The sequence below is a fragment of the Populus alba genome, chromosome 1 (assembly GCF_005239225.2).
Source record: "Populus alba chromosome 1, ASM523922v2, whole genome shotgun sequence".
NCBI lineage: Eukaryota > Viridiplantae > Streptophyta > Magnoliopsida > Malpighiales > Salicaceae > Populus > Populus alba.
The window spans coordinates 51921387-51933789 of NC_133284.1; the positions used below are offsets into that span (position 1 = coordinate 51921387).

The 12403-nt window shown below is 28.9% G+C and overlaps 1 pseudogene; it reads right to left on the reverse strand.

Annotated features, from left to right (window-relative positions):
• Positions 1–2411: 2411 nt before the first annotated feature.
• LOC118048989 (L-ascorbate oxidase-like) lies at positions 2412–4690 on the reverse strand (annotated as a pseudogene).
• Positions 4691–12403: the final 7713 nt, after the last annotated feature.

Genomic DNA, 12403 nt, shown 5'->3' on the forward strand with positions numbered 1-12403 from the left:
ATTCTTTTTTACACGTGTTCACATGCCACAAAAGATAAAGGTAAATGTAAAGCCATAGATTTAATTTTATTCAATGGACCAATCTTTATCATGCAAACGCATATGTAACACATTATATATTCGTTAATGGACACGTTGACAAGAGAATACTAGATTATGCTAAAATTCTCTAATATGTAAAAAGAATATTTAGATAACCCTATATAAAAAAAAACTGAAACAAATTATAAGTTCAATTCTTAATCATCTAATATTAAAAAAAAAAACTAAAAACAATCATTTAAAAAAAAAACAACTTAAGTTAATTTATCAAACTCAAGAATCCGAGTCATGAGATCAAGATAATCTCATAGAAAGAAAATACAAAAAATGATCTAATTTAACCCGAATTATGAAACTAAGATAAACTCATAAAAAAAATCAAAACAAATTATGAAACTTAATTCTTAATTGATCCTGTTGGACCCAATAATAAACGATGAGATTTGTAAAAAATTTAATAAAAAAATGATCCAAAAAATAAGTCAAATCAATATAGGTTAATACATTAAGCACTATTCTCGGGTTATGAGGTCAGGATAACCTCAAAAAAATTAAACTGAAATAAATCATTAAACCTAATTCTTAATCAAACACAATATTAAATGATGAAATTAAAAAAATAAAATAAAATTGAGTCAACTAGATTAACCTATCAAATTCGTAATATATATTATGAGATGGAGACAACCCAATAAAAGACAAATCCAATGTTGAAAAATATGAGAACGAGATAACCTCTTAGAAAGAAAAAACAAAAACAACTTGATTTAACTAGGGTTAAAATATCAAAACTCGCGATCCTTATTATGAGACTAAGATATCATCATAGAAAACAAATCAAAATAAATTATAAAGCTCAATTCTCAACCGATTTAACATTAAATGATAAAATTGAAATACAATTCAATTGAAAAAACACAAAAATAAAATAAAATTATTTGAGTCAATTCAGGTTAACCTATTAAGTACTATTTTCAGGTCATGAGACTAAAATAACCTAATAAAAAGCAAATATAACAAATTATAAAGCCTATTTCTTAATTAACCCGATATTAAAGGATGGAAATTGAAGAAAAGGTTAAACAAGAAAAAAAAAACTAGTCAACCAGGTAACCCGCTAAACTTGTTATCAGAGTCATAAGAGTATAATAACCTAATAAAACATAAAATGATTGAAGAAAAAAAAAAAAACAAAGGCAAATGTTTTTCTGGTAAGGCCACACTAAAACATGCGAGAAAAATACTTTTTCATGGCTATTGAACTTTCCCTGCATGTTTTAGTATGTTTTTCACTAGTTTTTTTTGACATACTAGGCTATGGGTTAGATAAGTTTTATATAACCTTACAAAAAATGTAAGATAAAAAACCTACAAAAAGGTTAATACTAAAAATATTATTTGGGAATAATGATTTATTAGTACTCACCTTTAATATAAGGATAAAAAAAAAAAACTGCAAGGAATTTTACCTGAAATATTACTTGGAATGATGCAATAGCAAAAAAATTTGAGTTTATCCTAAAATACAAGTCTCAATAATAATTGAGGATATTTTACCATTTCAAACCAAGTTCTTACCTGAAAAAAAAGGTTTGTTTATCGCAACAAACCCACTATAGTAAGCTGATAGAAATAAAAACACCATCAAACCATAGCAAAAAAAAAAAAAAAAAACAATGCAAGTTTATTTTAAGTAAGACATGTACTAGGAGAGTTAATATCTTTTTTTTACATAACCAGTTACTTGCTTATAATATCTAGAAAATCAATTAAGATTTTTTATAGCTTTTAAACTAACTAAAAACTATCCAAAATCAGTCTAGAAAGTATCACAGCAACATCACATCCTCGTGAAAAGGGGAGGTATCACCTTTTTTTTACAAGTTACTTTTCATCAAGCATTTTGTTTCTATCTCATTTGAGTATATGGTTTTCTTCCTTGGATTCTCATACTTAAAGCCCAAAATGAATATAAAAAAAAAATGTAAAAGAAGTAGGTCAATGTAATTTGTGATAGATTTTGAACTCAAGCCACAAGTGTCCTGTGCTATAGAGCAACTTGTTAAGGACAGATTTTTATTGGAAATTTTGGAGGCAATTCAAATACCGAAGGAATTTTTTCCTAAACATGTTCCATCGATGCTTTTCAATTTTCTAATGGTGATTTTTATAAATTTTGTTATTTATTTAGTATTACAAAAATATGAATTTTGAGTTTTGATAGATATAGAAATATTTTTTATGAATTTTCTTGACAGAAGATTTTCTTACGTGTTTTAGGTAAGCATCCCTAAATGTTTTACTTACTGAACTTAATTAGACCTCATATTTAATTTTTTTAATTTAATTCCAAGGAGATTTCTCGCATTGTCCACAGAAATGCATGGATAATTTTGTTAGTGTACACTCGAAAACAAGCTTACAATGCTCGTTTATTTATCTATTTATTGGCATGGAAATTAAAACCCCATAGCTGGGAAAGCACAAAAACTACTGATACATATGGAGGTAGAGGATTTGTCACCCTCAAGCAAATGCCTCAAGGGTTGATGTAGTTTTTGGTTTTTCCACAGCCCATATTTTGCTGTGGTGGCTTTGTAACCATATCTGATCCTGACTCAAACAACACCAACATCCCCAAGTAGAAATGAGCCTCAATATGGCAATGGAAAAGCCATATTCCTGGATTATCAGTTCGAAACCTCAAGGCAGTCCATCCATAAGGAAAAAGTGGCACTGTGTTCTTCATGATTGGGTTTTCCAGGTTCAAGGAAGCCGTCGATGGATTGAACTTATCCTTCCCAAATCCTAAGACCCAGAAATTATGTCCATGGAGATGCCAAGGATGTGTCTCACTATCACCTCCCATACTTTTTGCATTCTGCAGTATAATATCCACTGTTTTATTGAATGGCAACCTGTAAATGGATGTGCTAGTTGTAGCATTTGTGTTCTCAGGAATCTCATAGATATTATAGCTATGGTCGTAGTCTTCGGGGGCTGGGGTTGGATCAAAGACATCTGGTATATTTAACCTGAGTGCAACAAGGTAAGGTGTATCTGGAAGAGCATGTGAGACATTATTTACTGCCCAAACTTTGTAGCCATTGACGGTGTTCTGCGTGTTCAAAAGGTGAAGTACTTTATCTGCTGTCCTCGGCGGAGCCGGAACATAACCTGGGAGACCTTTTATGGCAAGACTTTGGTTTCTTTGCGAATCTGTATCGTTCCAAAGAGGGCCGGGTGGTGGCTGTGGTAGGTGCTGAGCATCGACGGGATTAGGTTCATAGTTTAAAATGGCAAATCCATTCGGAGTTTCAGGCTTTCGAGCAATCACATTTATGCTAATCCCATAATTCCTCGAATGATTTTGATCGGTGGTTACCAAGACGGAGTATGTCTCACCGGAGTAAATGTACAAGTTATCAGTAACAAACGGAACCACATGCACCCCATCAGTCTCAACAACAGTCATTTTATGACCCTGCATAGCAGAATTTCTTACAGAATATAAGGAAAACAAGATCATACAGACTCAACCTTTTCTTTTCTTTATTGAAGAATAATTACCTCTATTTGGAAACTAAGAGCCGAGAGGGAAGTCAAGGAAGCAATCCTAAATCGATAGGTCTGCTTAGGCTTTACTTTCACCACATCTGGAGAACATTCTGTACTGCTGCCGTTACATTGGTCACGGTTTGAGACGCCGAGAAGCTCACACTGATACCTCCCTCTTCCGTTAATCAGAAGGGACTGAGATGAAACACAACAAATTAAACCGAACGAGTTATGACTGATATTTGTCAATTTGTTTTTCAGAAAATCAAATATAGTAGTTTTTAAAATTCCATATCCAAAAACAGACATTTTTCTATAGTTTACAAAAGTTTGAAAACAAAAACAAAATAATTTTTAATCGAAAAGATGTTTAAGGTTTCGAGGCCGGTTTGGAAAAACGACTCTTAAGTTAATTGACTTGACACATGGGACAGAACATGAGGAAACAAAAAAAAGGTTTCTTTTTCTAACCTGAGGCTCTCCAATCCAGACATATGGTTTTGAAGACAATTTAACGGCATGTTCATAAGCAGAGTCATGGTACCAATCACTAAGGATAATTTCCCGATCTTCGTAGTGGGAGGGTGTTTCTTCTCCGGGGAGAGGATTTACAGTAATTCATCCGTAGAGCCCAGATGATTTTTGCATTCCATAATGCGAATGGTTCATGTAGGTGCCTGCCTGAAATTACATGATAAATAAAGGAATTAATTGTGTTTATATACATAAAATATCATATTGCAAATCAAATAATCAGAAATTAATATTACCTGGTCAACAACAAATTGGTATGTGAAGTACCCCCCGGGCATTGCTGCACATTGATTCACTGAATCCGTTCCATCATTCCATCCATTACCTACCTGCATTTATATGAGGTCCAGGAGTCTGTCCATTAATGGCAATAGCTAGCTTCTTGAAGCAGTCAAGATACTTGTACTCGTACGCCACCTTCCATGTGAGATTGTGGGTTGTAGCCTCCACATTTGGAATTACAGTTGTTAATAAAATGAAGATGCATGAAACCTGCAACTTCGTAAGAATCGCGATGCTGTGTGAGAGCCTAGCCATGCCTTGATAGCTTGATAAACTTAAGATTTAATGCTTGTGTAGAACAATAAAACACACACACATATATATATATATAGCAAGAATTTCCAGGCCAACACAACACACACCAAAAAGAGCTTGTTAGGTAGGTGTAGATTGAGGACTTTTTAGAATTATAAATAGTTTACATAACTGCACAACGATGTGGTTTATATCAATTTTTTCTTAAACATTCAATCCGTAGAAAGCTATTTAATATTATTATTTAATCTGATTGAAGGGGTCAATCTTAAAACTTGGTTGGTTTTGTCAACTTGTAAAGAAAATTCAAGAAAAAAAATTAAAAGAAAAAATAAGATGAAACCCATAAAAAATAGAATTTTATAACTCAACTTTTTACATGGAACAAAATTATAATTTGAGAGTTTTTATTATATGGCTGGTTGATTTGGTCGATCTAAAAACAATTTTATTGACCAATAAAAAAATTATAAAGATGAAACTAAGAAGAAAAATGATATTGATAAATAAAGTAATTCAATTTAATTTCTTTTCTAACCTTGCTTAAAATTAATAATATAGAAAATATCAATTTAATATATATATATATATATATATATTCGAACCAAAAAAAACTCCCACGATTATTAAAAAAAGATCTGAGAATAAGATTAGAAAAAAAAATGAATTTAAAGTATAAAAAAAATAAAAGGGATCGAGAAAAAAGTGCTAAATTGGAAAAAGATTTATATATATAGAAGGTAATAATACCTCATTCAAAACTACAACCACGTGTGCTAGTCTACGTGAAATACATGGAAGACTGAAATAAATTTAAAGCCATTTATTCAGTCGATAATATTTCACGTATATATATCGAATCCGATACTTTTTTATTAAACATTTATTGCATCCACATTTTGGTAAATCTTGTTTATTTTTTTTATTTTTTTATGAAATATATTTCATATATGATTTTATTTTTTTATTAAACATTTATTGCATCTACAAGTGTGCTCTAGATCATTAAAACTTGAAACAACCAAGCAATTGGGTGGTTGTCCCTCATTTAATAGTTACACACTTTACCTTCTCATTTATTGCATCCACATTTTGCATGGAAATTATTTTTTTCAACGTAGCCATACCTATTTTTTTTATTATGTTGTTGTTTTCTAGTTTACACATTTCGGTCAATCCAAGAAGTATAAATAGAAGACTTTGTGCATATTTGATATTGTTATGCTTTTAATGTTGATCAATATTAGTAGGTATTATGATAATGGTTGTTTTTTAAAGTATTTTTCACTTGAAAATATATTAAAATAATTTTTTTTGTTTTTTTAAAATTTGTTTTTGACACCATTACATCAAAATAATCTAAAAACATACAAAAACTTAATTTTAAAGCAAAGAAAAAAATAAAACAAGTTATTTTTTTCAAAACTATTTTTGAAGCGTAAAAACAAACAGGATCTTAATGTGGTGCAATTAGCTTTTTAAAGTGTTTTTCAAACTGTTTTTCGCATGAAAAAAAATATATCAAATTGATGTTGTTTAGATGTTTTATCATAATTTTGATATGATAATATAAAAATTAAATAAAAATATAAAAATTATTTTAATATATTTTCAATAAAAAAAATACTTTTATGAAAGTATATTACACTGAATTACTAAACACCCATACATGTTATTTTTACTTTGAAAACAAAGCATGTATCATGTTTTACTTTTTTATCTTTAAAGAATTCTTTATTTCAGCCACTAAATTATTATTTTTAATTTCATCATTATACATTGCATTCACTCGCATTTCAGGTTAATACCTTGTTCTAATTAGTTTGTGTTTGTTATAGGATTATAACGATATCAAAAAAATATCCCCATATTAAATTATTGCCTTGATTTGGTAAGATAGAATTTAATTTTATTGCTAAAACTGAATTGAAACTTGGAAGACTAAATTTAACATTTAATTAAAAAAAAAACTATCCTCTTTTTCTTTTTTTAAACTATTCATAAGATGTGTTTTTAGAAATTATGGTCCTCAAGATTATTATTTTTACTTTTTGGTCCCTATTTATTAAGGTTTTGACATTTTATTCCTATACTTTTTGGTCCCTAGATTTTGTGAGGAAAGAGGGTCATCGGTAAATGGTTGAGTTGTTGTAAAATAGTGGATGAGAGAAAAAACACTCAGCTGGCCATATACCAAAAACAAAAAAAACAAAGAAACTTGTGCCAATATATTCTTCTTGATGAGATGAGTATATTGAGATAGTTTTAAGTCGTCAGATAGTTGAAAAAATAGATCAAATTAAAAAGTGGATTTTTTTTCTAAGCTTAATTTTATGTTTCTGAATCAATTTAGCAGTGTTTTGAGCTGAAAAGTTCGTTTGTTAAGATTTTAATGGTGCTTTTAGATGTCTATATATGAAAATAGGTTAAAAATACATTAAAATTAGTTTTTTTTAATTAAAAATATACACTTTTTTCCTTTTTATTTTCAATCATCGTAGTTTTTCCAAACTTTTTTTTTTACTGATTGTTGTGGCTTTTTATTCAATGAATCATGCTACTAATAAAAACAATATTTTTTGTTGTAAAAAAAATCACATGATTAAGAAAGACAATTTTGATAAAAAAAAAATACAATTCTTTTCAATAATGTTATTTATTCTCTTTCTTGTAAATGTTTTTTTTTCTATAATCATTTAATTAAATAAAAAATATATTTCAAAAAAACAAAGTTATTATACCCGACCAAGACCATGACCTAGGTCATGAGTTGGACAGGTTAACCTGGTTTGACCTAGGTCAATCTTTAAACATCATCATTTCAATCTATTTTTTTTATATAAAAAAATGTTAAATCAACATCATTTTGAAATTATTATTTTTTAAAAAAAGAAAAAGAAGCAAATCACTTGGTTTTGTTAAGTCGATTTATTAGTACTTAAAAGTGTTTTTTTATCAAGGTTTTATAACATCATTTTGCATTTGAAGTATCAATAACTCTTTAGTTAGAGCATGTTTTATAATAGCATATCTAATAATATAAAATACATTTAATTTATGGTAAATGTCCATCTTAAATGCAAGCCTATCACATAAAACAAGGGATTGATTGATGAATTTAACTATTGAAATTAAGAAGAGAAAGAGAGGGTTAAACTTAGAAAAGAGATGTTGGTTCAGTCCAAACTGAAACACCACTTGGTTATTGAATCATAACTGGAGCTGTAGAATTTTGATTTAGGTATGATATATATGGATAGAAAGCTAATACATAGGTCTAAAACTTTCATGAGGAGTTCAAGATTTAAAAAGTCTGTTTCAAGTTCAAATTGTAGCAATAACAGAGAAGTATGAATCTGTCCTGCAGCCCTGATACTATTCAGTGTTCGGCCCATATCTTGAGTTCTAAAAGTCCAAATGCACCTATTCTTATTTTGTTGGAAAGATGAGACAATTTCCTAGAACTTTTATGACATAAATCTGTTCAAATTCTAACGTTAGCAATGATGTTTTTAGCAGATAAAAAGATAAGGATTGTCATCAAGTCAAGATGTGGCCACCCACTCAACAATTAGTCATCAAATCAATAGTTCCGAATTTTGGCCTATAAAAGGAGGCATTTGCCATGCATTTAGGCATCTTAATTTTCAGATCAAGATCATGCTCTTTATTTCTTTCTTTATATTTTTGTAATGTTTAAGTTTTATTTCATGTTATATTTTTCTTAATCTCTTATTTATGCTTTTCATTTCCTTTACTATACTTATGTTCTTATATTGTTTATTTATGTTTATCTTCTTCATTATGTTTAGTTAAGCTTATTATGTTAAGGTGAAAAGGTTTCACTAATGATGTTAGAATTATAATATAAGCTCAACATGGACTTCAATGTCTATATCCAAGAAAGTTTGTTATTAACATGTCTTATCTTTTTATCTTATTAATTATTAATACATTGCTTGTTAAATGGTTAATCTAGATTTGTGTTGTATAACACTTGGTACAGCAAATGATTGACACTTTCATAGCCACCATATGGTATAACCTACACATGTGCTATGAAAGAAACTTGATTTGTTGTTAACATAAGGTAGCATTATGAATTCCTGACAATATTTAAAATTTGGTATTACTTAAATAAGATAATTAATATGATCATGTTAACAATTTATAATGAATTATTAAGGATAAATCATCCGATTATAACCTCCTTTGTGTGTATTTTCCAGTTGATTAATACAAAGAGTTTATACTATACTTGTTTCTAATACCACTAGTGGATCTTCTAGCCTTGACAACTATTTTTATCATTGTTTAATCTTAATATTAATCTTACATCTTAAAGTCATCTTTAACTCATCATCATCGTTGTTGTTGTTATTGTTATTTATAATTTATATAGTTAACCTTCATGTGGTTCGACCCCGATCTTGTCGGGTTATTTATTACTTCGACACTCCTGCACTTGGAATAAGACATCAATCTTTTGATCATGTTATCGACCCAGTCATATGCGCACCTATTAGGCCAGTTGAGTAACACTAGGTCATCTCCCACTTGGTTTACTTTAAAACCTAAGCTTGGCTGAATTTAATAACATTACCGAAAAGTTCTTGGCAACAATGTGAAAGCAACTGACTGCTTGTTGTGCGTGTTTAGTATTATGGTGCAATATGCTTTTTAAAAGTGTTTTTACCTGAACTTAAATCAAAATAATTTTTTTGTATGTTTTTTTAATTTTTATATCAATACATTAAAATTATAAAAATATATATATATAAAAATTAATTTAATATTTTTTTTAAAATCAAATATATTTTTAAAACGTACCCAAACACATTTTTAAATCCAAAAATAAACTGTGTTGTGTCTTTGTCGCTCACTTATTAGTTGCACACTTTACCTCCCTTCTCATGTGGGCATTTGATGTTGTTGTTTTACTATTTACATTTTAGTCACTCCAAGAAGTATGAATCAAAGACTCTGTGCATGTTTGGTATTCTCTTTCCTTTTAAAACTGATGATTTTAGTTTTTTTTTTTAATTTAAAAATAATGTTTCGTTTGTTTTCAAACTAAAAAGTAGGTATTCACTTTAAAAATACAATATAATTATTTAATTTTGATATTTTTTTTATCATATTCTATCATTAGTATTTTTTTTATCATATTTGAAAACTTAAAACAATAATAGTTGACTAATCAATTGGCTGTCTGTCCCTCGTTTAATGATTTTTAAAATTTAAAAATATATTATTTTAATATAGATTTAAGTAAAAAATATTTTTAAAAAATAATTATAATTACACTTTGATGTAATAAGTAATTGGGTGTGTCGCTCATTAATTGCATACACTGATACACATTTTGCATGGATTTTTTTTCTACGTAGCCCCATCCATTCCGATTACCTCTGCTTCATGTGATGTGGATATTTAAGCTGTTATTTTTCTGTTTACATTTTAGCCACTCCAAGAAGCATAAATCAAAGACCATCTTAATTGATAATGGAATTAATCTTATTTTTAAAACTGTTTTTCATCTAAAAAAATCAAGATTTTTAGGTGTTTTTTATGATTTTAAAGTGTTATTATTAAAAATATAAAAAAATTGTTTTGATGTATTTTTAATTAAAAAAATACTTTTGCAAAACCATCATACACCACCTCATCAAACACATTTTTTTTTAAATCAATATTATAGTGTTTTTACTTTGGAAGGTTCAAAGTAATTTTCATTTTACATTTCAAATAGTTTGACTTAATTAAGATATGAAAATCTTGTTTTTGTTTATGGTTTTCGAGAAAATAAAATTGACAACAAGTTTTGAAAATCAAAACTTTTAAAAATAGATTTTTTATATTTCTAGCATGTATTTTTGGAGCCACCTTCAAGAGTTAAGGCATGGATGTTTAGGTACGAGCTTGGACATGGGTCAGGGTGCTCGGTGGCCATCCAGGACTCGATCTAGGGCACTCAAGATTCAAGCCAAGATTGGTGTTGGGTTTGGATAGGGATTCATGGTTCCACAAATATTTTAATTATCATTATAAAAGCCACTAAAAAAAATCAATTGGTCCAATTGGTATTCCTCGTAACCCAAAGAGGTTAAAGTCATGTTTTTTCATGGGAGTTTATGGGCCCTCAATTGGTCCAATTGGTATTCCTCGTAACCCAAAGAGGTGGCAAAAAAAATGAAATGTTTGGGCCAATGTATATTGAAGCCCACTACATATTTAAAAGAATGTCCACATCAACTTAACAACATGAATCAATCTTACATTAGCTACACAAGAGTCATTTGGCATGATATTATATCATTTCAAACCTCCATTGAAGAATAAAAAGAATGTTGGAGATAGTGGTAGCGGTTGTTTTTTAAAATACTTCTAATATTAGTATCGGCATATCAAAACGATTAAAAAACATTAAATAAAAATTAATTTTTTAAATAGAACTCTGGTTGAAACGTCTCGAAAAATACTCAAAATAATATATAACATAACAACAATTTGTAAAAATATCTTCATAGAATAAATACTTTTGATATCGGCATTGACATATTAAAACGATTCAAAAACACTAAGAAGATTAATTTTAAAAAAAACTCCAATAAAAACATCTCGAAAAACACTTGAAATAGTGTATAACACAACAATTTGCAAAAAAGTCTCCATGGAATACACGTGTAGTAACAATTCTTATGTTTTGAATATCTTTATTGAGAAACCATTGAAAGACAATTTTGATATAGAGGTGGTTGTGAGTGCTTGTCCTTTATCTTGTTTCTTTGTGTTTCTTCAATTTCGGCAGGTTGAATTCTCGGAAATATACATGCATGGAGCGCGTTTCCTGTTCTAATTGATTCTTATTTTCCTTATAAAAAAAAATTAAAAAAACCCCTAAACTTTGTCTCTTGTTTTGGCACACGGGAAGACAATGAAATCCTAGCGATTTGGTGTAGATGGTCAATCACTCTCACAACCATTAGGAAGTCATTTTATATAACAAGGTTTTTAAATCATGCTCGGCTTGGCGAGTCACCCCGAGATTTAATTAATCTAAGATATAACTTGTTAGATAAAAAAATCAAATAGAATCATGACTCAAACGATCTAGTTAAAAACATATTAATTGTAAAAAATTTAATTAAAATTATTAGAAAATAATATAAATCAAATCCTGAAACCTTATTTAACAGCTTAAGCTATTGGGTTGAGATGGTTCTTTAACATGATATCAGAACCTTGATGACCAAGTGGTCACGAGTTCAAATCTCACCACTCCTATTTATTTGATAAAAATTAAGAACAAGATAATGTGTATCTGTGCAAGTTTCAAGCCCAAAAAGCTTTCACTTAAGGGAGTGTGTTAGAAAATAATATAAATCAAATCCTAGAACCTTACATAACAGCTTAAGATATTAGGTTAAGATGGTTTTTTAACAAAAATGACACCATTTTAAATTATTAACTTAGATTATCTCATCCAATCTCTATCATTTAATAACTATAAATTGAATTTAGTGATTGTTTATTGTGATTGAAACTAGATTAGAATAAAAATGGAACACGGGTTATGGCGTATGCACACAAATTTAAAAAATATATGTATAATTGATTAATAGTTGGATTTGGTAAGAGATTCATGACAAGGATGGCATGGCTGCAATTTAGAGAAATAAATCACTAATAAATCACTATGCCTCTTGATGCTTTTTGCACGTTTAAATTT